Source organism: Metopolophium dirhodum, chromosome 9 (assembly GCF_019925205.1).
Source record: "Metopolophium dirhodum isolate CAU chromosome 9, ASM1992520v1, whole genome shotgun sequence".
Lineage (NCBI taxonomy): Eukaryota > Metazoa > Arthropoda > Insecta > Hemiptera > Aphididae > Metopolophium > Metopolophium dirhodum.
This window is the reverse complement of record NC_083568.1, coordinates 31,519,141-31,545,064: the sequence shown is the minus strand read 5'-3', so window position 1 is coordinate 31,545,064 and position 25,924 is coordinate 31,519,141.

Genomic DNA, 25,924 nt, shown 5'->3' with positions numbered 1-25,924 from the left:
CCAAGTCAGAAGAGTCACTATTTAGAAGAGTCATCGGTCTCGAATTGACCGCCGTGAAGTTGGCCCTTACACTTTTTCAAAAAAAGTTTTGCACAGTGCCAATATTTTGCAAGTAATTAGCAAGAATTTGCAAGTCCAATCACAGAATTCGCAAGTCAAAAATCTCACCCCTACGATTTTTCAAAGTTTTCCACCCCAGCCCTGACTTGTTGTCAGAAACTTTCAAAACTGGTGTCAAAACACTCGTTATAATTAGCAAGAATTTGCAAGTTCACTCCCGAAATTTGCAAGTCAAAAATCATATATTTTTTTTAGTATTATCATTTTTTTATTTTAGAAGTTATAGGGGGGGGGGGGACACAAATTTTACCACTTTGGAAATGACTCTCGCGCCAACTATTCAGTTTAAAAAAAATGATATTAAAAACCTCAATATCATTTTTGAAGACCTATCCATGGATACCCCCACGTATGGGTTGGATGAAAAAAAATTGTTGAGTTTCAGTATGGGCAACCCCTAAAATGTATTTTTTTTCTATTTTTGTGTGAAAATCTTAATGTGGTTCATAGAATACATCTACTTACCAAGTTTTAACTTTTAACAGTATAGCTCTCATAGTTTCGAAGAAAAGTGGCAGTGACACCATGAAGGACAAACAGACAGACAGACATGACGAATCTATAATGGTTTCGTTTTTTGCTACAGAACCCTAAAAAAACAGAATTTTAAACTTAATAATAAGATTTTGAAGATTTTTTAACCATAACTTCCAAAGATATTAAACCGACTTTTTTTAAAAGTGCCATTATTATGATTATAAAAACACACATTTTAAAAAACAAAATTCGCAAAAATCGCTTTGGAGCTAAATAAACTGGTATGGTTTCAATAATTCATATTTTCATGTATTACTTGTCTCTTAAATCTCTAGAAAAACAAGTGTTAAATAAACATTATAAATTATAATATTACATTTGACATATTAAAAATGAATACATTGATATCTTTAGAAGCTTTTAATTTTATTTTCTTATTATCAAAATAAATTACTGTACATATTAATTAAATAGCTATCAAACTGAAACTCATAACTATGTTAATACCAATGTTAATTTGGTACAAACTTAATGATTCTAAGTAATTATTTGTGGTGGACTAGTTTTGAAAGTGTCTGACAACAAGTCAGGGCTGGGGTGGAAAACTTTGAAAAATCGTAGTGGTCGGAATTTTGACTTGCAAATTTCAGGAGAGGACTTGCACATTCTTGCTAATTATAACGAGTGTTTTTAAACCAGTTTGAAAGTTTCTGACATCAAGTCAGGGCTGGGGCGGAAAACTTTGGAAAATCGTAGGGTTGGGTATATTGAATTGAAAATTTCGGGAGTGCACTTGCAAATTCTTGCTAATTATAACGAGTGTTTTGAAACTAGTTTCATAAGTTTTGGAGAACAAGTAAAGGCTACGTGAAGTTAGCCCTTCCTCGGTTCCACCCCTCATAATTTTTTTATTTTTGACTTGCAAATTCTGGGATAAAACATGCAAATTCTTGCTAATACCTTGCAAAATATTGGCATTGTGCAAAACTTTTTTTGAAAAGTGTAAGGGCCAACTTCACGGACGTCACAATGCCCAGAATCGTAAACAGAAAAAACTATTCAAAATATTTAGTTCATTAAAGAATGATTATTCATAGGGCACCAAGTTATCAATTTTCAAGTCAATATAAAATATTCAACTTGTGTTACAATACTAAAAAGAAAAAATTGAAGGAGGGTGTTGGCGCCCGCAGGCAAATGCATTTTAGGAAACCAAAAAAAAATTTTGAAAAAATTTAACATTAGGAATACACATTACATAGTACAAACTAAAATGCCCAGAATCGTAAACAGAAAAAAATATTCAAAATATGGATTTCATTAAACAAGGATTATTCAAAGGGTACCAGATTGTCATTGTTTAAAAAGTTTGGCTAGAGGTTAAATCATAAAAAAAAAATTGAAGAAGGGTGCTGGCGCCCGCAGACAAATGCATTTTAGGAAACCAAAAAAAAATTTAAAAAAATTTTAACTGTAGGAATACACATTACAAAGTACAAACTAAAATGCCCAGAACCTTAAACAGAAAAAACTATTCAAAATATTTAGTGCATTAAAGAATGATTATTCATAGGGCACCAAGTTATCAATTTTCAAGTCAATATAAAATATTCAACTTGTGTTACAATACTAAAAAGAAAAAATTGAAGGAGGGTGTTGGCGCCCGCAGGCGAATGTATTTTAGAAAACCAAAAAAAAAATTTTAAAAAAATTTAACAGTAGGAATACACATTACAAAGTACAAACTAAAATACCCAGAATCGTAAACAGAAAAAAATATTCAAAATATGGATTTCATTAAACAAGGATTATTCAAAGGGTACCAGATTGTCATTGTTTAAAAAGTTTTGCTAGAGGTTAAATCATAAAAAAAAAATTGAAGAAGGGTGCTGGCGCCCGCAGGCAAATGCATTTTAGGAAACCAAAAAAAAATTTTAAAAAATTTTAACTTTAGGAATACACATTACAAAGTACAAACTAAAATGCCCAGAACCTTAAACAGAAAAAACTATTCAAAATATTTAGTTTATTAAAGAATGATTATTCATAGGGCACCAAGTTATCAATTTTCAAGTCAATATAAAATATTCAACTTGTGTTACAATACTAAAAAGAAAAAATTGAAGGAGGGTGTTGGCGCCCGCAGGCAAATGTATTTTAGAAAACCAAAAAAAAAATTTAAAAAAAATTTAACAGTAGGAATACACATTACAAAGTACAAACTAAAATACCCAGAATCTTAAACAGAAAAAAATATTAAAAATATGGATTTCATTAAACAAGGATTATTCAAAGGGTACCAGATTGTCATTGTTTAAAAAGTTTGGCTAGAGGTTAAACCATAAAAACAAAATTGAAGGAGGGTATTGGCGCCCGCAGGCAAATGCATTTTAGGAAACCAAAAAAAAGTTTTGAAAAAATTTAACTGTATGAATACACATAACAAAGTACAAACTAAAATGCCCAGAATCTTAAACAGAAAAAAATATTAAAAATATGGATTTTATTAAACAAGGATTATTCAAAGGGTACCAGATTGTCATTGTTTAAAAAGTTTGGTTAGAGGTTAAACCATAAAAAAAAAATTGAAGGAGGGTGTTGGCGCCCGCAGGCAAATGCATTTTAGGAAACCAAAAAAAAATTTTAAAAAATTTTAACTGTAGGAATACACATTACAAAGTACAAACTAAAATATCCAGAACCTTAAACAGAAAAAACTATTCAAAATATTTAGTTCATTAAAGAATGATTATTCATAGGGCACCAAGTTATCAATTTTCAAGTCAATATAAAATATTCAACTTGTGTTACAATACTAAAAAGAAAAAATTGAAGGAGGGTGTTGGCGCCCGCAGGCAAATGCATTTTAGGAAACCAAAAAAAAATTTTGAAAAAATTTAACATTAGGAATACACATTACATAGTACAAACTAAAATGCCCAGAATCGTAAACAGAAAAAAATATTCAAAATATGGATTTCATTAAACAAGGATTATTCAAAGGGTACCAGATTGTCATTGTTTAAAAAGTTTGGCTAGAGGTTAAACCATAAAAACAAAATTGAAGGAGGGTGTTGGCGCCCGCAGGCAAATGTATTTTAGAAAACCAAAAAAAAAATTTAAAAAAAATTTAACAGTAGGAATACACATTACAAAGTACAAACTAAAATACCCAGAATCTTAAACAGAAAAAAATATTAAAAATATGGATTTCATTAAACAAGGATTATTCAAAGGGTACCAGATTGTCATTGTTTAAAAAGTTTGGCTAGAGGTTAAACCATAAAAACAAAATTGAAGGAGGGTATTGGCGCCCGCAGGCAAATGCATTTTAGGAAACCAAAAAAAAGTTTTGAAAAAATTTAACTGTATGAATACACATAACAAAGTACAAACTAAAATGCCCAGAATCTTAAACAGAAAAAAATATTAAAAATATGGATTTTATTAAACAAGGATTATTCAAAGGGTACCAGATTGTCATTGTTTAAAAAGTTTGGTTAGAGGTTAAACCATAAAAAAAAAATTGAAGGAGGGTGTTGGCGCCCGCAGGCAAATGCATTTTAGGAAACCAAAAAAAAATTTTAAAAAATTTTAACTGTAGGAATACACATTACAAAGTACAAACTAAAAAATCCAGAACCTTAAACAGAAAAAACTATTCAAAATATTTAGTTCATTAAAGAATGATTATTCATAGGGCACCAAGTTATCAATTTTCAAGTCAATATAAAATATTCAACTTGTGTTACAATACTAAAAAGAAAAAATTGAAGGAGGGTGTTGGCGCCCGCAGGCAAATGCATTTTAGGAAACCAAAAAAAAATTTTGAAAAAATTTAACATTAGGAATACACATTACATAGTACAAACTAAAATGCCCAGAATCGTAAACAGAAAAAAATATTCAAAATATGGATTTCATTAAACAAGGATTATTCAAAGGGTACCAGATTGTCATTGTTTAAAAAGTTTGGCTAGAGGTTAAACCATAAAAACAAAATTGAAGGAGGGTATTGGCGCCCGCAGGCAAATGCATTTTAGGAAACCAAAAAAAAGTTTTGAAAAAATTTAACTGTATGAATACACATAACAAAGTACAAACTAAAATGCCCAGAATCTTAAACAGAAAAAAATATTAAAAATATGGATTTCATTAAACAAGGATTATTCAAAGGGTACCAGATTGTCATTGTTTAAAAAGTTTGGTTAGAGGTTAAACCATAAAAAAAAAATTGAAGGAGGGTGTTGGCGCCCGCAGGCAAATGCATTTTAGGAAACCAAAAAAAAATTTTAAAAAATTTTAACTGTAGGAATACACATTACAAAGTACAAACTAAAATGCCCAGAACCTTAAACAGAAAAAACTATTCAAAATATTTAGTTCATTAAAGAATGATTATTCATAGGGCACCAAGTTATCAATTTTCAAGTCAATATAAAATATTCAACTTGTGTTACAATACTAAAAAGAAAAAATTGAAGGAGGGTGTTGGCGCCCGCAGGATAATGTATTTTAGAAAACCAAAAAAAAAATTTTAAAAAAATTTCACAGTAGGAATACACATTACAAAGTACAAACTAAAATACCCAGAATCGTAAACAGAAAAAAATATTCAAAATATGGATTTCATTAAACAAGGATTATTCAAAGGGTACCAGATTGTCATTGTTTAAAAAGTTTGGCTAGAGGTTAAATCATAAAAAAAAAATTGAAGAAGGGTGCTGGCACCCGCAGGCAAATGCATTTTAGGAAACCAAAAAAAAATTTTAAAAAATTTTAACTGTAGGAATACACATTACAAAGTACAAACTAAAATGCCCAGAACCTTAAACAGAAAAAACTATTCAAAATATTTAGTTTATTAAAGAATGATTATTCATAGGGCACCAAGTTATCAATTTTCAAGTCAATATAAAATATTCAACTTGTGTTACAATACTAAAAAGAAAAAATTGAAGGAGGGTGTTGGCGCCCGCAGGCAAATGTATTTTAGAAAACCAAAAAAAAAATTTAAAAAAAATTTAACAGTAGGAATACACATTACAAAGTACAAACTAAAATACCCAGAATCTTAAACAGAAAAAAATATTAAAAATATGGATTTCATTAAACAAGGATTATTCAAAGGGTACCAGATTGTCATTGTTTAAAAAGTTTGGTTAGAGGTTAAACCATAAAAAAAAAATTGAAGGAGGGTGTTGGCGCCCGCAGGCAAATGCATTTTAGGAAACCAAAAAAAAATTTTAAAAAATTTTAACTGTAGGAATACACATTACAAAGTACAAACTAAAATGCCCAGAACCTTAAACAGAAAAAACTATTCAAAATATTTAGTTCATTAAAGAATGATTATTCATAGGGCACCAAGTTATCAATTTTCAAGTCAATATAAAATATTCAACTTGTGTTACAATACTAAAAAGAAAAAATTGAAGGAGGGTGTTGGCGCCCGCAGGATAATGTATTTTAGAAAACCAAAAAAAAAATTTTAAAAAAATTTCACAGTAGGAATACACATTACAAAGTACAAACTAAAATACCCAGAATCGTAAACAGAAAAAAATATTCAAAATATGGATTTCATTAAACAAGGATTATTCAAAGGGTACCAGATTGTCATTGTTTAAAAAGTTTGGCTAGAGGTTAAATCATAAAAAAAAAATTGAAGAAGGGTGCTGGCGCCCGCAGGCAAATGCATTTTAGGAAACCAAAAAAAAATTTTAAAAAATTTTAACTTTAGGAATACACATTACAAAGTACAAACTAAAATGCCCAGAACCTTAAACAGAAAAAACTATTCAAAATATTTAGTTTATTAAAGAATGATTATTCATAGGGCACCAAGTTATCAATTTTCAAGTCAATATAAAATATTCAACTTGTGTTACAATACTAAAAAGAAAAAATTGAAGGAGGGTGTTGGCGCCCGCAGGCAAATGCATTTTAGGAAACCAAAAAAAAATTTTGAAAAAATTTAACATTAGGAATACACATTACATAGTACAAACTAAAATGCCCAGAATCGTAAACAGAAAAAAATATTCAAAATATGGATTTCATTAAACAAGGATTATTCAAAGGGTACCAGATTGTCATTGTTTAAAAAGTTTGGCTAGAGGTTAAATCATAAAAAAAAAATTGAAGAAGGGTGCTGGCGCCCGCAGACAAATGCATTTTAGGAAACCAAAAAAAAATTTTAAAAAATTTTAACTGTAGGAATACACATTACAAAGTACAAACTAAAATGCCCAGAACCTTAAACAGAAAAAACTATTCAAAATATTTAGTTCATTAAAGAATGATTATTCATAGGGCACCAAGTTATCAATTTTCAAGTCAATATAAAATATTCAACTTGTGTTACAATACTAAAAAGAAAAAATTGAAGGAGGGTGTTGGCGCCCGCAGGCAAATGTATTTTAGAAAACCAAAAAAAAATTTTAAAAAAATTTAACAGTAGGAATACACATTACAAAGTACAAACTAAAATACCCAGAATCGTAAACAGAAAAAAATATTCAAAATATGGATTTCATTAAACAAGGATTATTCAAAGGGTACCAGATTGTCATTGTTTAAAAAGTTTGGCTAGAGGTTAAATCATAAAAAAAAAATTGAAGAAGGGTGCTGGCACCCGCAGGCAAATGCATTTTAGGAAACCAAAAAAAAATTTTAAAAAATTTTAACTGTAGGAATACACATTACAAAGTACAAACTAAAATGCCCAGAACCTTAAACAGAAAAAACTATTCAAAATATTTAGTTTATTAAAGAATGATTATTCATAGGGCACCAAGTTATCAATTTTCAAGTCAATATAAAATATTCAACTTGTGTTACAATACTAAAAAGAAAAAATTGAAGGAGGGTGTTGGCGCCCGCAGGCAAATGTATTTTAGAAAACCAAAAAAAAAATTTTAAAAAAATTTAACAGTAGGAATACACATTACAAAGTACAAACTAAAATACCCAGAATCTTAAACAGAAAAAAATATTAAAAATATGGATTTCATTAAACAAGGATTATTCAAAGGGTACCAGATTGTCATTGTTTAAAAAGTTTGGCTAGAGGTTAAACCATAAAAACAAAATTGAAGGAGGGTGTTGGCGCCCGCAGGCAAATGCATTTTAGGAAACCAAAAAAAAGTTTTGAAAAAATTTAACTGTAGGAATACACATTACAAAGTACAAACTAAAATGCCCAGAATCTTAAACAGAAAAAACTATTCAAAATATTTAGTTCATTAAAGAATGATTAATCATAGGGCACCAAGTTATCAATTTTCAAGTCAATATAAAATATTCAACTTGTGTTACAATACTAAAAAGAAAAAATTGAAGGAGGGTGTTGGCGCCCGCAGGCAAATGTATTTTAGAAAACCAAAAAAAAAATTTTAAAAAAATTTAACAGTAGGAATACACATTACAAAGTACAAACTAAAATACCCAGAATCTTAAACAGAAAAAAATATTAAAAATAGGGATTTCATTAAACAAGGATTATTCAAAGGGTACCAGATTGTCATTGTTTAAAAAGTTTGGCTAGAGGTTAAACCATAAAAACAAAATTGAAGGAGGGTATTGGCGCCCGCAGGCAAATGCATTTTAGGAAACCAAAAAAAAGTTTTGAAAAAATTTTAACTGTAGGAATACACATTACAAAGTACAAACTAAAATGCCCAGAATCTTAAACAGAAAAAACTATTCAAAATATTTAGTTCATTAAAGAATGATTATTCATAGGGCACCAAGTAATCAATTTTCAAGTCATTATAAAATATTCAACTTGTGTTACAATACTAAAAAGAAAAAATTGAAGGAGGGTGTTGGCGCCCGCAGGCAAATGTATTTTAGAAAACCAAAAAAAAAATTTTAAAAAAATTTAACAGTAGGAATACACATTACAAAGTACAAACTAAAATACCCAGAATCTTAAACAGAAAAAACTATTCAAAATATTTAGTTCATTAAAGAATGATTATTCATAGGGCACCAAGTTATCAATTTTCAAGTCAATATAAAATATTCAACTTGTGTTACAATACTAAAAAGAAAAAATTGAAGGAGGGTGTTGGCGCCCGCAGGCAAATGCATTTTAGGAAACCAAAAAAAAATTTTGAAAAAATTTAACATTAGGAATACACATTACATAGTACAAACTAAAATGCCCAGAATCGTAAACAGAAAAAAATATTCAAAATATGGATTTCATTAAACAAGGATTATTCAAAGGGTACCAGATTGTCATTGTTTAAAAAGTTTGGCTAGAGGTTAAATCAATAAAAAAAAATTGAAGAAGGGTGCTGGCGCCCGCAGACAAATGCATTTTAGGAAACCAAAAAAAATTTTTAAAAATTTTAACTGTAGGAATACACATTACAAAGTACAAACTAAAATGCCCAGAACCTTAAACAGAAAAAACTATTCAAAATATTTAGTTTATTAAAGAATGATTATTCATAGGGCACTAAGTTATCAATTTTCAAGTCAATATAAAATATTCAACTTGTGTTACAATACTAAAAAGAAAAAATTGAAGGAGGGTGTTGGCGCCCGCAGGCAAATGTATTTTAGAAAACCAAAAAAAAAATTTTAAAAAAATTTAACAGTAGGAATACACATTATAAAGTACAAACTAAAATACCCAGAATCTTAAACAGAAAAAAATATTAAAAATATGGATTTCATTAAACAAGGATTATTCAAAGGGTACCAGATTGTCATTGTTTAAAAAGTTTGGCTAGAGGTTAAACCATAAAAACAAAATTGAAGGAGGGTATTGGCGCCCGCAGGCAAATGCATTTTAGGAAACCAAAAAAAAATTTTAAAAAATTTTAACTGTAGGAATACACATTACAAAGTACAAACTAAAATGCCCAGAATCTTAAACAGAAAAAACTATTCAAAATATTTAGTTCATTAAAGAATGATTAATCATAGGGCACCAAGTTATCAATTTTCAAGTCAATATAAAATATTCAACTTGTGTTACAATACTAAAAAGAAAAAATTGAAGGAGGGTGTTGGCGCCCGCAGGCAAATGCATTTTAAAAAAGAAAAAAATTTAAATAAATTATATTGTGGAAATACACACTACAAACCTCAAACTAAAATGCCCAGAACCGTAAACAGAAAAAAATATTAAAAACATGAATTTCATTAAACAAGGATTATTCAAATGGTACCAGATTGTCAATATTTAAAAAGTTTGCCTAGAGGTTAAATCATAAAAAAAAAATGGAAGGAGGGTGTTGGCACCCGCAGGCAAATGCATTTTAGGAAATCAAAAAAAAATTTTGAAAAAATTTAACTGTAGGACTACACATTACAAAGTACAAACTAAAATGCCCAGAATCGTAAACAGAAAAAAATATTCAAAATATTTAGTTCATTAAGGAATGATTATTCACAGGGCACTAAGTTATCAATTTTCAAGTCAATACAAAATATTCAACTAGAGTTGCATTACTAAAAAAAAAAATTGAAGGAGGGTGTTGGCGCACGCAGGCAAATGCATTTTAAAAAAGAAAAAAAAATTAAATAAATTATAGTGTGGAAATACACACTACAAACCTCAAACTAAAATGCCCAGAATCGTAAACAGAAAAAAATATTCAAAATATTTAGTTCATTAAAGAATGATTATTCATAGGCCACCAATTTATCAATTTTCAAGTCAATATAAAATATTCAACTTGTGTTACATTACTAAAAAGAAAAAATTGAAGGAGGGTGTTGGCGCACGCAGGCAAATGCATTTTAGGAAACCAAAAAAAAATTTTGTAAAAATTTAACTGTAGGAATACACATTACAAAATACAAACTAAAATGCCCAGAATCTTAAACAGAAAAAAATATTCAAAATATTTAGTTCATTAAAGAATGATTATTCACAGGGCACTAAGTTATCAATTTTCAAGTCAATACAAAATATTCAACTAGAGTTGCATTACTAAAAAAAAAAATTGAAGGAGGGTGTTGGCCCCAGCAGGCAAATGCATTTTAAAAAAGAAAAAAAAATTAAATAAATTATATTGTGGAAATACACACTACAAACCTCAAACTAAAATGCCCAGAATCGTAAACAGAAAAAAATATTCAAAATATTTAGTTCATTAAAGAATGATTATTCATAGGCCACCAATTTATCAATTTTCAAGTCAATATAAAATATTCAACTTGTGTTACATTACTAAAAAGAAAAAATTGAAGGAGGGTGTTGGCGCACGCAGGCAAATGCATTTTAGGAAACCAAAAAAAAATTTTGTAAAAATTTAACTGTAGGAATACACATTACAAAATACAAACTAAAATGCCCAGAATCTTAAACAGAAAAAAATATTCAAAATATTTAGTTCATTAAAGAATGATTATTCACAGGGCACTAAGTTATCAATTTTCAAGTCAATACAAAATATTCAACTAGAGTTGCATTACTAAAAAAAAAAATTGAAGGAGGGTGTTGGCCCCAGCAGGCAAATGCATTTTAAAAAAGAAAAAAAAAATTAAATAAATTATATTGTGGAAATACACACTACAAACCTCAAACTAAAATGCCCAGAATCGTAAACAGAAAAAAATATTAAAAATATGAATTTCATTAAACAAGGATTATTCAAATGGTACCAGATTGTCAATATTTAAAAAGTTTGGCTAGAGGTTAAATCATAAAAAAAAAAATGGAAGGAGGGTGTTGGCACCCGCAGGCAAATGCATTTTAGGAAACCAAAAAAAAATTTTGAAAAAATTCAACAGTAGGAATGCACATTACAAAGTTCAAACTAAAATACCCAGAATCTTAAACATAAAGAATTTTTCAAAATATTTAGTTCATTCAAAAATGATTATTCATAGTGCACCAAGTTATCAATTTTTAAGTCAATACAAAATATTCAACTAGAGTTGCATTAGTGAAAAGAAAAAATTGAAGGAGGGTGTTGGCACCCGCAGGCAAATGCATTTTAGGAAACCAAAAAAAAAATTTTAAAAAAATTTAACAGTAGGAATACACATTACAAAGTACAAACTAAAATACCCAGAATCTTAAACAGAAAAAAATATTAAAAATAGGGATTTCATTAAACAAGGATTATTCAAAGGGTACCAGATTGTCATTGTTTAAAAAGTTTGGCTAGAGGTTAAACCATAAAAACAAAATTGAAGGAGGGTATTGGCGCCCGCAGGCAAATGCATTTTAGGAAACCAAAAAAAAGTTTTGAAAAAATTTTAACTGTAGGAATACACATTACAAAGTACAAACTAAAATGCCCAGAATCTTAAACAGAAAAAAATATTAAAAATAGGGATTTCATTAAACAAGGATTATTCAAAGGGTACCAGATTGTCATTGTTTAAAAAGTTTGGCTAGAGGTTAAACCATAAAAACAAAATTGAAGGAGGGTATTGGCGCCCGCAGGCAAATGCATTTTAGGAAACCAAAAAAAAGTTTTGAAAAAATTTTAACTGTAGGAATACACATTACAAAGTACAAACTAAAATGCCCAGAATCTTAAACAGAAAAAACTATTCTAAATATTTAGTTCATTAAAGAATGATTATTCATAGGGCACCAAGTTATCAATTTTCAAGTCAATATAAAATATTCAACTTGTGTTACAATACTAAAAAGAAAAAATTGAAGGAGGGTGTTGGCGCCCGCAGGCAAATGCATTTTAGGAAACCAAAAAAAAATTTTGAAAAAATTTAACATTAGGAATACACATTACATAGTACAAACTAAAATGCCCAGAATCGTAAACAGAAAAAAATATTCAAAATATGGATTTCATTAAACAAGGATTATTCAAAGGGTACCAGATTGTCATTGTTTAAAAAGTTTGGCTAGAGGTTAAATCATAAAAAAAAAATTGAAGAAGGGTGCTGGCGCCCGCATACAAATGCATTTTAGGAAACCAAAAAAAAATTTTTAAAAATTTTAACTGTAGGAATACACATTACAAAGTACAAACTAAAATAACCAGAACCTTAAACAGAAAAAACTATTCAAAATATTTAGTTTATTAAAGAATGATTATTCATAGGGCACCAAGTTATCAATTTTCAAGTCAATATAAAATATTCAACTTGTGTTACAATACTAAAAAGAAAAAATTGAAGGAGGGTGTTGGCGCCCGCAGGCAAATGTATTTTAGAAAACCAAAAAAAAAATTTTAAAAAAATTTAACAGTAGGAATACACATTACAAAGTACAAACTAAAATACCCAGAATCTTAAACAGAAAAAAATATTAAAAATATGGATTTCATTAAACAAGGATTATTCAAAGGGTACCAGATTGTCATTGTTTAAAAAGTTTGGCTAGAGGTTAAACCATAAAAACAAAATTGAAGGAGGGTATTGGCGCCCGCAGGCAAATGCATTTTAGGAAACCAAAAAAAAATTTTAAAAAATTTTAACTGTAGGAATACACATTACAAAGTACAAACTAAAATGCCCAGAATCTTAAACAGAAAAAACTATTCAAAATATTTAGTTCATTAAAGAATGATTAATCATAGGGCACCAAGTTATCAATTTTCAAGTCAATATAAAATATTCAACTTGTGTTACAATACTAAAAAGAAAAAATTGAAGGAGGGTGTTGGCGCCCGCAGGCAAATGCATTTTAAAAAAGAAAAAAATTTAAATAAATTATATTGTGGAAATACACACTACAAACCTCAAACTAAAATGCCCAGAACCGTAAACAGAAAAAAATATTAAAAACATGAATTTCATTAAACAAGGATTATTCAAATGGTACCAGATTGTCAATATTTAAAAAGTTTGCCTAGAGGTTAAATCATAAAAAAAAAATGGAAGGAGGGTGTTGGCACCCGCAGGCAAATGCATTTTAGGAAATCAAAAAAAAATTTTGAAAAAATTTAACTGTAGGACTACACATTACAAAGTACAAACTAAAATGCCCAGAATCGTAAACAGAAAAAAATATTCAAAATATTTAGTTCATTAAGGAATGATTATTCACAGGGCACTAAGTTATCAATTTTCAAGTCAATACAAAATATTCAACTAGAGTTGCATTACTAAAAAAAAAAATTGAAGGAGGGTGTTGGCGCACGCAGGCAAATGCATTTTAAAAAAGAAAAAAAAATTAAATAAATTATAGTGTGGAAATACACACTACAAACCTCAAACTAAAATGCCCAGAATCGTAAACAGAAAAAAATATTCAAAATATTTAGTTCATTAAAGAATGATTATTCATAGGCCACCAATTTATCAATTTTCAAGTCAATATAAAATATTCAACTTGTGTTACATTACTAAAAAGAAAAAATTGAAGGAGGGTGTTGGCGCACGCAGGCAAATGCATTTTAGGAAACCAAAAAAAAATTTTGTAAAAATTTAACTGTAGGAATACACATTACAAAATACAAACTAAAATGCCCAGAATCTTAAACAGAAAAAAATATTCAAAATATTTAGTTCATTAAAGAATGATTATTCACAGGGCACTAAGTTATCAATTTTCAAGTCAATACAAAATATTCAACTAGAGTTGCATTACTAAAAAAAAAAATTGAAGGAGGGTGTTGGCCCCAGCAGGCAAATGCATTTTAAAAAAGAAAAAAAAATTAAATAAATTATATTGTGGAAATACACACTACAAACCTCAAACTAAAATGCCCAGAATCGTAAACAGAAAAAAATATTCAAAATATTTAGTTCATTAAAGAATGATTATTCATAGGCCACCAATTTATCAATTTTCAAGTCAATATAAAATATTCAACTTGTGTTACATTACTAAAAAGAAAAAATTGAAGGAGGGTGTTGGCGCACGCAGGCAAATGCATTTTAGGAAACCAAAAAAAAATTTTGTAAAAATTTAACTGTAGGAATACACATTACAAAATACAAACTAAAATGCCCAGAATCTTAAACAGAAAAAAATATTCAAAATATTTAGTTCATTAAAGAATGATTATTCACAGGGCACTAAGTTATCAATTTTCAAGTCAATACAAAATATTCAACTAGAGTTGCATTACTAAAAAAAAAAATTGAAGGAGGGTGTTGGCCCCAGCAGGCAAATGCATTTTAAAAAAGAAAAAAAAATTAAATAAATTATATTGTGGAAATACACACTACAAACCTCAAACTAAAATGCCCAGAATCGTAAACAGAAAAAAATATTAAAAATATGAATTTCATTAAACAAGGATTATTCAAATGGTACCAGATTGTCAATATTTAAAAAGTTTGGCTAGAGGTTAAATCATAAAAAAAAAATGGAAGGAGGGTGTTGGCACCCGCAGGCAAATGCATTTTAGGAAACCAAAAAAAAATTTTGAAAAAATTCAACAGTAGGAATGCACATTACAAAGTTCAAACTAAAATACCCAGAATCTTAAACATAAAGAATTTTTCAAAATATTTAGTTCATTCAAAAATGATTATTCATAGTGCACCAAGTTATCAATTTTTAAGTCAATACAAAATATTCAACTAGAGTTGCATTAGTGAAAAGAAAAAATTGAAGGAGGGTGTTGGCACCCGCAGGCAAATGCATTTTAGGAAACCAAAAAAAAAATTTTAAAAAAATTTAACAGTAGGAATACACATTACAAAGTACAAACTAAAATACCCAGAATCTTAAACAGAAAAAAATATTAAAAATAGGGATTTCATTAAACAAGGATTATTCAAAGGGTACCAGATTGTCATTGTTTAAAAAGTTTGGCTAGAGGTTAAACCATAAAAACAAAATTGAAGGAGGGTATTGGCGCCCGCAGGCAAATGCATTTTAGGAAACCAAAAAAAAGTTTTGAAAAAATTTTAACTGTAGGAATACACATTACAAAGTACAAACTAAAATGCCCAGAATCTTAAACAGAAAAAAATATTAAAAATAGGGATTTCATTAAACAAGGATTATTCAAAGGGTACCAGATTGTCATTGTTTAAAAAGTTTGGCTAGAGGTTAAACCATAAAAACAAAATTGAAGGAGGGTATTGGCGCCCGCAGGCAAATGCATTTTAGGAAACCAAAAAAAAGTTTTGAAAAAATTTTAACTGTAGGAATACACATTACAAAGTACAAACTAAAATGCCCAGAATCTTAAACAGAAAAAACTATTCAAAATATTTAGTTCATTAAAGAATGATTATTCATAGGGCACCAAGTTATCAATTTTCAAGTCAATATAAAATATTCAACTTGTGTTACAATACTAAAAAGAAAAAATTGAAGGAGGGTGTTGGCGCCCGCAGGCAAATGCATTTTAGGAAACCAAAAAAAAATTTTGAAAAAATTTAACATTAGGAATACACATTACATAGTACAAACTAAAATGCCCAGAATCGTAAACAGAAAAAAATATTCAAAATATGGATTTCATTAAACAAGGATTATTCAAAGGGTACCAGATTGTCATTGTTTAAAAAGTTTGGCTAGAGGTTAAATCATAAAAAAAAAATTGAAGAAGGGTGCTGGCGCCCGCATACAAATGCATTTTAGGAAACCAAAAAAAAATTTTAAAAAATTTTAACTGTAGGAATACACATTACAAAGTACAAACTAAAATAACCAGAACCTTAAACAGAAAAAACTATTCAAAATATTTAGTTTATTAAAGAATGATTATTCATAGGGCACCAAGTTATCAATTTTCAAGTCAATATAAAATATTCAACTTGTGTTACAATACTAAAAAGAAAAAATTGAAGGAGGGTGTTGGCGCCCGCAGGCAAATGTATTTTAGAAAACCAAAAAAAAAATTTTAAAAAAATTTAACAGTAGGAATACACATTACAAAGTACAAACTAAAATACCCAGAATCTTAAACAGAAAAAAATATTAAAAATATGGATTTCATTAAACAAGGATTATTCAAAGGGTACCAGATTGTCATTGTTTAAAAAGTTTGGCTAGAGGTTAAACCATAAAAACAAAATTGAAGGAGGGTATTGGCGCCCGCAGGCAAATGCATTTTAGGAAACCAAAAAAAAATTTTAAAAAATTTTAACTGTAGGAATACACATTACAAAGTACAAACTAAAATGCCCAGAATCTTAAACAGAAAAAACTATTCAAAATATTTAGTTCATTAAAGAATGATTAATCATAGGGCACCAAGTTATCAATTTTCAAGTCAATATAAAATATTCAACTTGTGTTACAATACTAAAAAGAAAAAATTGAAGGAGGGTGTTGGCGCCCGCAGGCAAATGCATTTTAAAAAAGAAAAAAATTTAAATAAATTATATTGTGGAAATACACACTACAAACCTCAAACTAAAATGCCCAGAACCGTAAACAGAAAAAAATATTAAAAACATGAATTTCATTAAACAAGGATTATTCAAATGGTACCAGATTGTCAATATTTAAAAAGTTTGCCTAGAGGTTAAATCATAAAAAAAAAATGGAAGGAGGGTGTTGGCACCCGCAGGCAAATGCATTTTAGGAAACCAAAAAAAAATTTTGTAAAAATTTAACTGTAGGAATACACATTACAAAATACAAACTAAAATGCCCAGAATCGTAAACAGAAAAAAATATTCAAAATATTTAGTTCATTAAAGAATGATTATTCATAGGCCACCAATTTATCAATTTTCAAGTCAATATAAAATATTCAACTTGTGTTACATTACTAAAAAGAAAAAATTGAAGGAGGGTGTTGGCGCACGCAGGCAAATGCATTTTAGGAAACCAAAAAAAAATTTTGTAAAAATTTAACTGTAGGAATACACATTACAAAATACAAACTAAAATGCCCAGAATCTTAAACAGAAAAAAATATTCAAAATATTTAGTTCATTAAAGAATGATTATTCACAGGGCACTAAGTTATCAATTTTCAAGTCAATACAAAATATTCAACTAGAGTTGCATTACTAAAAAAAAAAATTGAAGGAGGGTGTTGGCCCCAGCAGGCAAATGCATTTTAAAAAAGAAAAAAAAATTAAATAAATTATATTGTGGAAATACACACTACAAACCTCAAACTAAAATGCCCAGAATCGTAAACAGAAAAAAATATTAAAAATATGAATTTCATTAAACAAGGATTATTCAAATGGTACCAGATTGTCAATATTTAAAAAGTTTGGCTAGAGGTTAAATCATAAAAAAAAAATGGAAGGAGGGTGTTGGCACCCGCAGGCAAATGCATTTTAGGAAACCAAAAAAAAATTTTGAAAAAATTCAACAGTAGGAATGCACATTACAAAGTTCAAACTAAAATACCCAGAATCTTAAACAGAAAAAATTTTTCAAAATATTTAGTTCATTCAAAAATGATTATTCATAGTGCACCAAGTTATCAATTTTCAAGTCAATACAAAATATTCAACTAGAGTTGCATTAGTGAAAAGAAAAAATTGAAGGAGGGTGTTGGCACCCGCAGGCAAATGCATTTTAGGAAACCAAAAAAAAAATTTTGAAAAAATTTAACAGTAGGAATATACATTACAAAGTACAAACTAAAATACCCAGAATCTTAAACAGAAAAAACTATTCAAAATTTTTAGGTCATTAAAGAATGATTATTCATAGGGCACCAAGTTACCAATTTTCAAGTCAATATAAAAAAGGTGGATATGTAGATGTCACTCTGCTGTACAGTAGGTTACAAGTGGGTCACTGTAATGGATGATGTTAAATTTGAATTCAATGATATAATATCATTGTATAAGAAAAACGATTCTGAGCGAATACGGTCGGTCAGCCTATGATTTTACCAAGTATTTTTGATGATATTATTGTGAATAAAGTAATTTATATATAACCTATTTACTCGGAGCTTTGTTTTAAATTTTCAATCTTTAGCCATAAAAGTTAAACGTTTTATACATTTTTAACCACAAAATAATAAATAAATTATAAATTTGATAAATGTTGTCAAAATTTGAAATTTAAATGCTTATAAAAAAAAATTGTGCCTACGTATTTTTAATATTTTTCAACTGCTATTAGAACGATATATCAGGAGCCTTATATTAAATTTTCACGCTTTTTTACCCAACAAATAAAAATTTATTGATATTTATAGAAAAAAAAACTAAAAAAATTGAAAACTGACAATGTTCGTAAACAGCTCAAAAAGAGTCAAAATATTTTCAACATTTTATGGTGTATAGAAAATGCTAATATGAACATTCAGTGAAATTTTCAAGTATCTACAGTCATTCGTTTTTTAATTACAATAAAATAAGAAAATTGTTACATGAGAAATCGAGTAAATATCAAATGTTGTAAAAATATAAATTTCAGACCCTCATAAAAATTTAATTTAAATTTCTTCTAGAAATTTTTTTTTTGATAATGTAGACAAACTTATGAGTAATCTTATATTACATTTTCAAATCTTAGGTTTAAAAAGAAAAATTTTTATGAATTCTCATCAAAATAATTTGCTATTTTTCGTGAACTTTCCGTATTTTGTCAAAATTTGAACTTTAAATGCTTATAATTAAAACGTGTGACTAAGGATTTTTAATTTTTTTCATCTGCCTTTGAAACAATAACCTAGGAGCCTTCTATTAAATTTTCAAGCTTTTTTAATCAACATATAAAATTTTATTGATATTTATAGAAAAAAAAACTAAAAAAATTGAAAACTGACAATGGCCGTAAACAGCTCAAAAAGAGTCAAAATATTCTGTAAATTTTATGGTGTATATAAAATGCTAATATAAACATTCGGTCAAAATTTCATGTCCCTAATTGAATGGGAAACGTGAGAGAACCTAGCCAGTCTCTTTTCAAATTATATATTATGTAGTTCAATGAAGTGAAAAAAAAATTGTTTAAGAAATCTGGGTGAAATAACACTAAACAAAAGAATACGCTGGAAGCTAAAGACTGCAATATACATTAACTACAAACCAAAAACTACGTGTTATTTACATTATAATAATGCAAATAGTTATTATGATCAGAGGTGTACCACGGTAATATATGTATTAGAAAATGTATAAAAATGAATGTTAATTATAAAGGATGCAAAGAAATTACATAAGAAAAGGTCTTGCACAGACTCTACTATGTGATTGTAATTTATGAAGGACATAAAATAATTAATTTAAAATAATATTGTGTTTGGTGGGTCTACAGTCAATATTAAATTACAAACTATAAAGTCTAAATGCAAATAAAAACATAGTAAGATATCTGTTTTAGGCCCGTTCTTACAATGTCCGGTTAAGTGTCGGTTAGCGCTAACCGGAGGTTATACTGAAATTTAACGGATAGTTGGTTCTTACATACGTCGGTTATGCAAAAAGTCTCCGGTTACCGGATGTTTTACGGTCAGATTTTTAACCGGCCGAATTCGGCCGGTTATCCTCCGGTTATCTAAAATCTGTCGGTTTGTGTTATCAATAATACACTTTATCATCGTTTTATTATTGATTTTTGTTTTAAATTCGACGTTGGAGTTTTCACGTAGTATAGTCTATACATTTTTGTTATTTTTTTTGTTACAATTAACAATTATGAATAAAGTTCTTCATAACTACTGTTTAATCGACCAAGATGAGTGTACGATGAGTGTACAATATCGTTACTCAATATGTAAAACAGTGAGATAATATCCAGTAGCCCAGTAGTAACTTATTATGATTACTTTTTATTATGATAAAAGTTAAGCTACATCATAATGTTTATACGTTATTATCATAATGAGTTACGTCCGTCGTATATTTTGAATTAAAAAAAAAAACGAAATTCAATTTTTTTGAAACAAATTTTTTGGTTTGACTATTTTTGAAAACCAAAAATCTTCAATTTTTATATTTTATAAAAATTAAAAACTGTGTCTATAACAAAATACTGAGGAGATCAAGTGACCAGTAAAAAATATTTGTTTGACTAATGGGTTCTCGAGAAAACGTAATTTAAAATCAAAACATTTTGAAAAACTTTTACGAGTTGTTTTACTCAAAAACAGTGAAGTATAGGGTTACAAACCTCGGAGATTACATTGTTTATCATAATAAGTTACATCCATTGTATATTTTGAATTTTTTAAAAAAACGAAATTCAATGTTTTTGAAATAGTTTTTAGGTTTAACTATTGTTGAACGAAGACGGTCTGCCAACCTATGATACTACTAGGGTAGTATATTTGATGATAATATTGTGAATAAAGGAATTTATATAATATAACCTATTTACGTGGAATCTTGTTTTAAATTTTCAATCCTTAGCTATAACAGTTAAACATTTTATAAAGTTTCAACTGCAAAATAATTATTAAATCTTAAATTTTGTCAAAAATCGAACTTTGAATGCTTATAAAAAAAAATTGTGACCATTTATTTTTAATATTTTTCAACTGCTATTGTAACAATATATCAGCAGCCTATATAAAATGCTAATTTAAAAATTCAGTCAAAATTTCATATGTCTACGGTAATTTGTTGTAAAGTTACACCAAAAACCAAAATCGATTTAGTCGAAAATCTATTTTGAGTAAATATTTACGTTTTTCCTTAACTTTTCTTTTGTTATTTTTTCACGGTGCTTTTGACCCCCTAAACTAGATTAACTTTCCTATTAACAAAAATATCATTGAAGAAATGTAAGCACTTTTTTTTACTGTCCTAAAAGGTGATGAAACAAAAAAAAATTTTAAATTAAAAAAAAACACACATTGTAATATTAATACATTCAATATAAGATAATAGAACCTACCTGTATTTTGGAAAATTGGAGAGGAGAAAAGAATTCAATGGGGTTTTCTTGATCTTTGATGATTTTTAAGAATTATTTGATATGTATATTAATTATAATTTGTTTTTGTAGATATATAAAAATGCTTAAAACAACAGCAGAGATAATGGAGCTGAAAGTGAAGTTTTATGGATTAGCCCGTTTCCCAAAAGTAATAGGTGCAATAGATTGTACCCACATCAAATTACAATCTCCATCGAGAGAATATGGGGAACAATACAGAAATAGAAAGGGGTATTTTTCCCTAAATTTCCCTAAATTTTTCCCTGCCAAACATCGTGGTCTGATTTTTTACATTCCAACACGTTAGAATATTTTGCGGCCAACTCGACCAACGTATTCTCTTCTGTTGCAGAGAAATTAGTGCAACGAGGTCTCTTCATATTATTTTTCGACATGTTTTTCAAAATTAAAAAACGAAACAGACACAAATGAAGAACATATAACAATATAGGACTATGCAATATTATATCGAATTATCTGACTGATAAATGATAACAACAATAATAAATGCTAACTCGAGAACGACGCATGCGTAGAACATTAAAATTTGGTCATGCGCGGTTGTTTTGGGAATCACTTGTATTATAACTGACGGTTAGTTATACGATCGTTAATCGAAGGTTGTAAGAACGGATTGTTTTAAGCTCCGGTAACCGGTATTTAACCGACGACATTACGGTTAGGTAACCAACACTTTACGAACACTTTAACCGGACATTGTAAGAACGGGCCTTAGTCTTTGTAAATATGTGCGGAAAAAAATTAGATTTAGTACAATGTAAAAAAATATGGAAAGGAAACCCTGAGAATTCTTTGACAATAGGATATAAAAACACAAAACCATATATTAAATTAAAACTATTGATTTTATACATTTTCTATTTACAAAAACTCATAAGTATTGAAAACCTTATAAAACCCTGATAAAATAATATTTTGTTTTATTTTAAATTACATTTTATAATTTGTTGTGGTAAAAAAATCATTATTTAATGTTGGCTGTATTTAAGTTTTTAATTACTATACTGGTACAACTCTTGCTGACAGTCTTTAAGACCGTGTTAAAAACTATGATAATTAGTTAACATCTAATTTCCTGCCCTATCCTAACCTAATCTAACCTAACCAAATTAATATTTAAGTATTTTCTTTCATTGTTATGTTTACAATATCGAATACCTTGATAGTTAATAGGAAAAGATCATCACAAAGCTCACGACCGGTGATGGTAGTCGTCTATCATTACCATAGCTTCAACTAACCTTAGATTTACCTAACAAACCTTCTTATGACATATTAGGACACATTGAATAAAAAGATCCTGATTCGCAGGTTGCTGAACTTAAGTGTTTGATTATCAAGTTGATCCTTAGATTGTTGACACCCTAATCCATGCTATGGATGAAGCCCATAAATAATATAGATATGGATAGTCCACGCCTATGTTAAATACATTTGAGGCCGCGTTCCCGCGGAAGGCAATTGAGACTCCTTAATAATTTATATTGATAGTCGATACTCGATTTAGGTATACTTTATTTGGCCTCAATTATTCCCCTCGAAGACCGCTGATAAGACCATTATGTTATATCTTTATTATCTATGATGGAGCCATACCCAGCTCACTCGTGTAAATAATTTGAAGCACATAAAAGCGATCAACGCGTCTCTATTATTGATTTATCAGCATCTAAGCCCAGCCCACCTTCATAATATTATTCTCTATGCAATAAGTAAATTTAAGACAAATTTGTAAATCAATGCACAGTCTCTCTATTGTACCTACTAATATTTGTGATTTCATTAATTTTCAGTATTTTGTATTATTAGATTGGGAAAACATAAGACAATATAATTTACACAAGACTGTGGCTAACCCAATCATACTTTGATAAAAGTATATGATATAAGTACCTTCTATATTTGAATTAATCGTTTTTTTTTTCGGGTACTTTATTGGTGGACGGCACTTTAACTACGGTCCCTCAACTTACTGAGGCAACCTTGAGGCATTTTCTTTTAGGAAATTAATTAAATCCTCAAACATAACTCTTAATTCAAGAGTTTGTAACTAATACAATCATAATATAATATGAGTATAGTACATTTCGTAATATTTTTTTATAATATTTACTGTTAGTGAAATATTAAGTTTGTATTTCTAATATAATATATGTTATGATATTTATGGACACTTGCACCATGGCCCCTCGATATAGTAATGTGATCCATAGTTCATAGTTTTCTTTCATTTATAATAATTGTTCGGTGCGTATGCCAGTTTGGACTTTACCCTAACGTTACCGCCGCGGATAATGTCCAACGCGCGACCGTTCCGATATCTCCGGAGAGGGAACGTAATCCGTGTACCGCCAGCGGTCTCTTCCCCGCCGCATGATAGTCCGACGCAGTACCTTTGAGTCGCATTCGCTGTAGCGAGTCGAAAAGTCGCCGGTCCTCAGCCGTCTCGACAAAATATAGCGTTCGTTTTGTCGTATGTGTGTCCACTGTCCGGTATATGTGCGAACCGGTGCGCCGTCGCCGTCAATATCCGTTCTGTGATTCCGTGCCCGTCCGAGCCATTTTTGCTCACCAGTATAGTGCTCGCGTTCGTTGTCAATCGTTACGACAGCGTTGAGCACCTCGCTAAACCATTAAGCTTCGTTAAGCATTACTCAGCCGCCCGTAGCCCCTCGCGCCACGCGGTTGGTCGTTCCTACTGGTACGTGTACCTACTAAGTCGTCCGAGCACCTCGCACTTTCCCGCGTTACGCCCTCGCCGTGACCGCGTATCATTTTGGGTATAGGATATTGTCAAACCACGTCGTATCCATTTCGTCCTCGCTTCAGTTTTTTAAAGTCAAAATATTCGCACCACCAACGCAGATTGTCCAGTTACTCCGTATCAGGTCGTATCGTCTACGCTATCAAATTTTATTATCATCCACTTTTTTTTATTATTATTATTGTTTACGCTCGTACTATTTTGTCACTCGACCATTGAATTATTATTTTTTATAAGTTTATTATTTGTCATTTTTGTCCCGTTGTATTGGCGATCGCTTGTGGTCGGCCCCCAATTACTACTAACATAGTATTTAAGCGTTTTTTCCCTGTAGCAACGGTTAATATACGTCATATTTATTTGATAATTTTTATACAGAAATTCAACGACATTGTTATTTCTCACTTTCATTTTCCGTCACCCATTTTCCATTTTCCTTTTACAGTCCACTACAATCGCACGACAATTACCATACGCTAACATAATTCGTGAGCGGGCAATACCTGACAATCACACATACGCCGTCGAACTGCACGGCTGCTTTAATTCAGGTTGCCTCCACACAATAATAATGCTTTTTAATATACTTTTTCATGAATTAATATTTATTACAGTTGGCTTTTATGATTTGTTTGAACTATTAGTTCGTATTTTTTTTGGGAGATCCCTATTATTACAACACTGTTACCAATATGCGTTTTTTTTTTTTGGTTAGTTAATATAATTGCATGTTTTCATGATTTCTTCGTATTTATGCTTATTTTCTTAAAATTTTTTATTTTTTCGGTTCATCCGTTACCTACCTACATACCTACCTACCAAGTGTGTAAATGAAGAATTTTTTTTGTAAACCAATTTGAATTATAATTTATTATATTTAAAACAATTTTAATAAAAACGTTTTCATTCAGTATTTTTTTGAATTTTAAGTGCATATTTTTGGATATTTCAGTGCATATATTTGCATGTTTTTAGTGCATACATGCAGGCAAATATTTAACACTTTTTCATTGCATTAAATTCAAAGCCCTGCTCATTACTTTTACTTCCAATCATAATACCTACCACAGTTAATTTTAAATGTCAAATTGTCAACAATCAACTGCTGCTTCAACTTGATGACACTAAGAGGATGTCAGATTTTTAGCGCACTATTTATTTCTCTCTCTGACCCAATCATTTTAGTGTTTTCTTAATCGTACATTTGGTATGCTACACGTGGGTCAAAGATGGAAAACAAATAGTGCGCTGACATCCCAACCGGCAACAAGTTTACACGAGTGAGCTGGGTATGGCTCCATCATAGATAATAAAGATATGGATAAGACATAATGGTCTTATCTGCGGTCTTCGAGGGGAACAATAAATTGAGGCTCCTTTATATCGACTATCAAATTAAAGGAGCCTCAATTGCCTTCCCCTCCGGGAACGCGGCCTCAAATGTATTTAACATAGGCGTGGACTATCCATATTATCTTTATTATCTATGGGCTTCATCCATAGCATGGATTAAGGTGTCAACAATCAAAGGATCAACTTGATAATCAAACACTTAAGTTCGGCAACCTGCAACCCAGGATTTTTTTATTCAAAGTGTCCTAATGAGTCATACGAAGGTTAGTTAGGTAAACCTATGGTTAGTTGAAGCCAAAGAGTCAATAGGGCCTTTGCAATTCAAGATCTTTTCCTACGTATTCGGCATTGTTAACATAACTATTCTACCTTTACACTTTTTCTTCCCCCGTCTCTCAAAGCTATATACAGGTTCAGCCACTCTCATTCCACACCTCCATATGATCGGTATTCTGTCTATCCATCTCTTCTTCAGT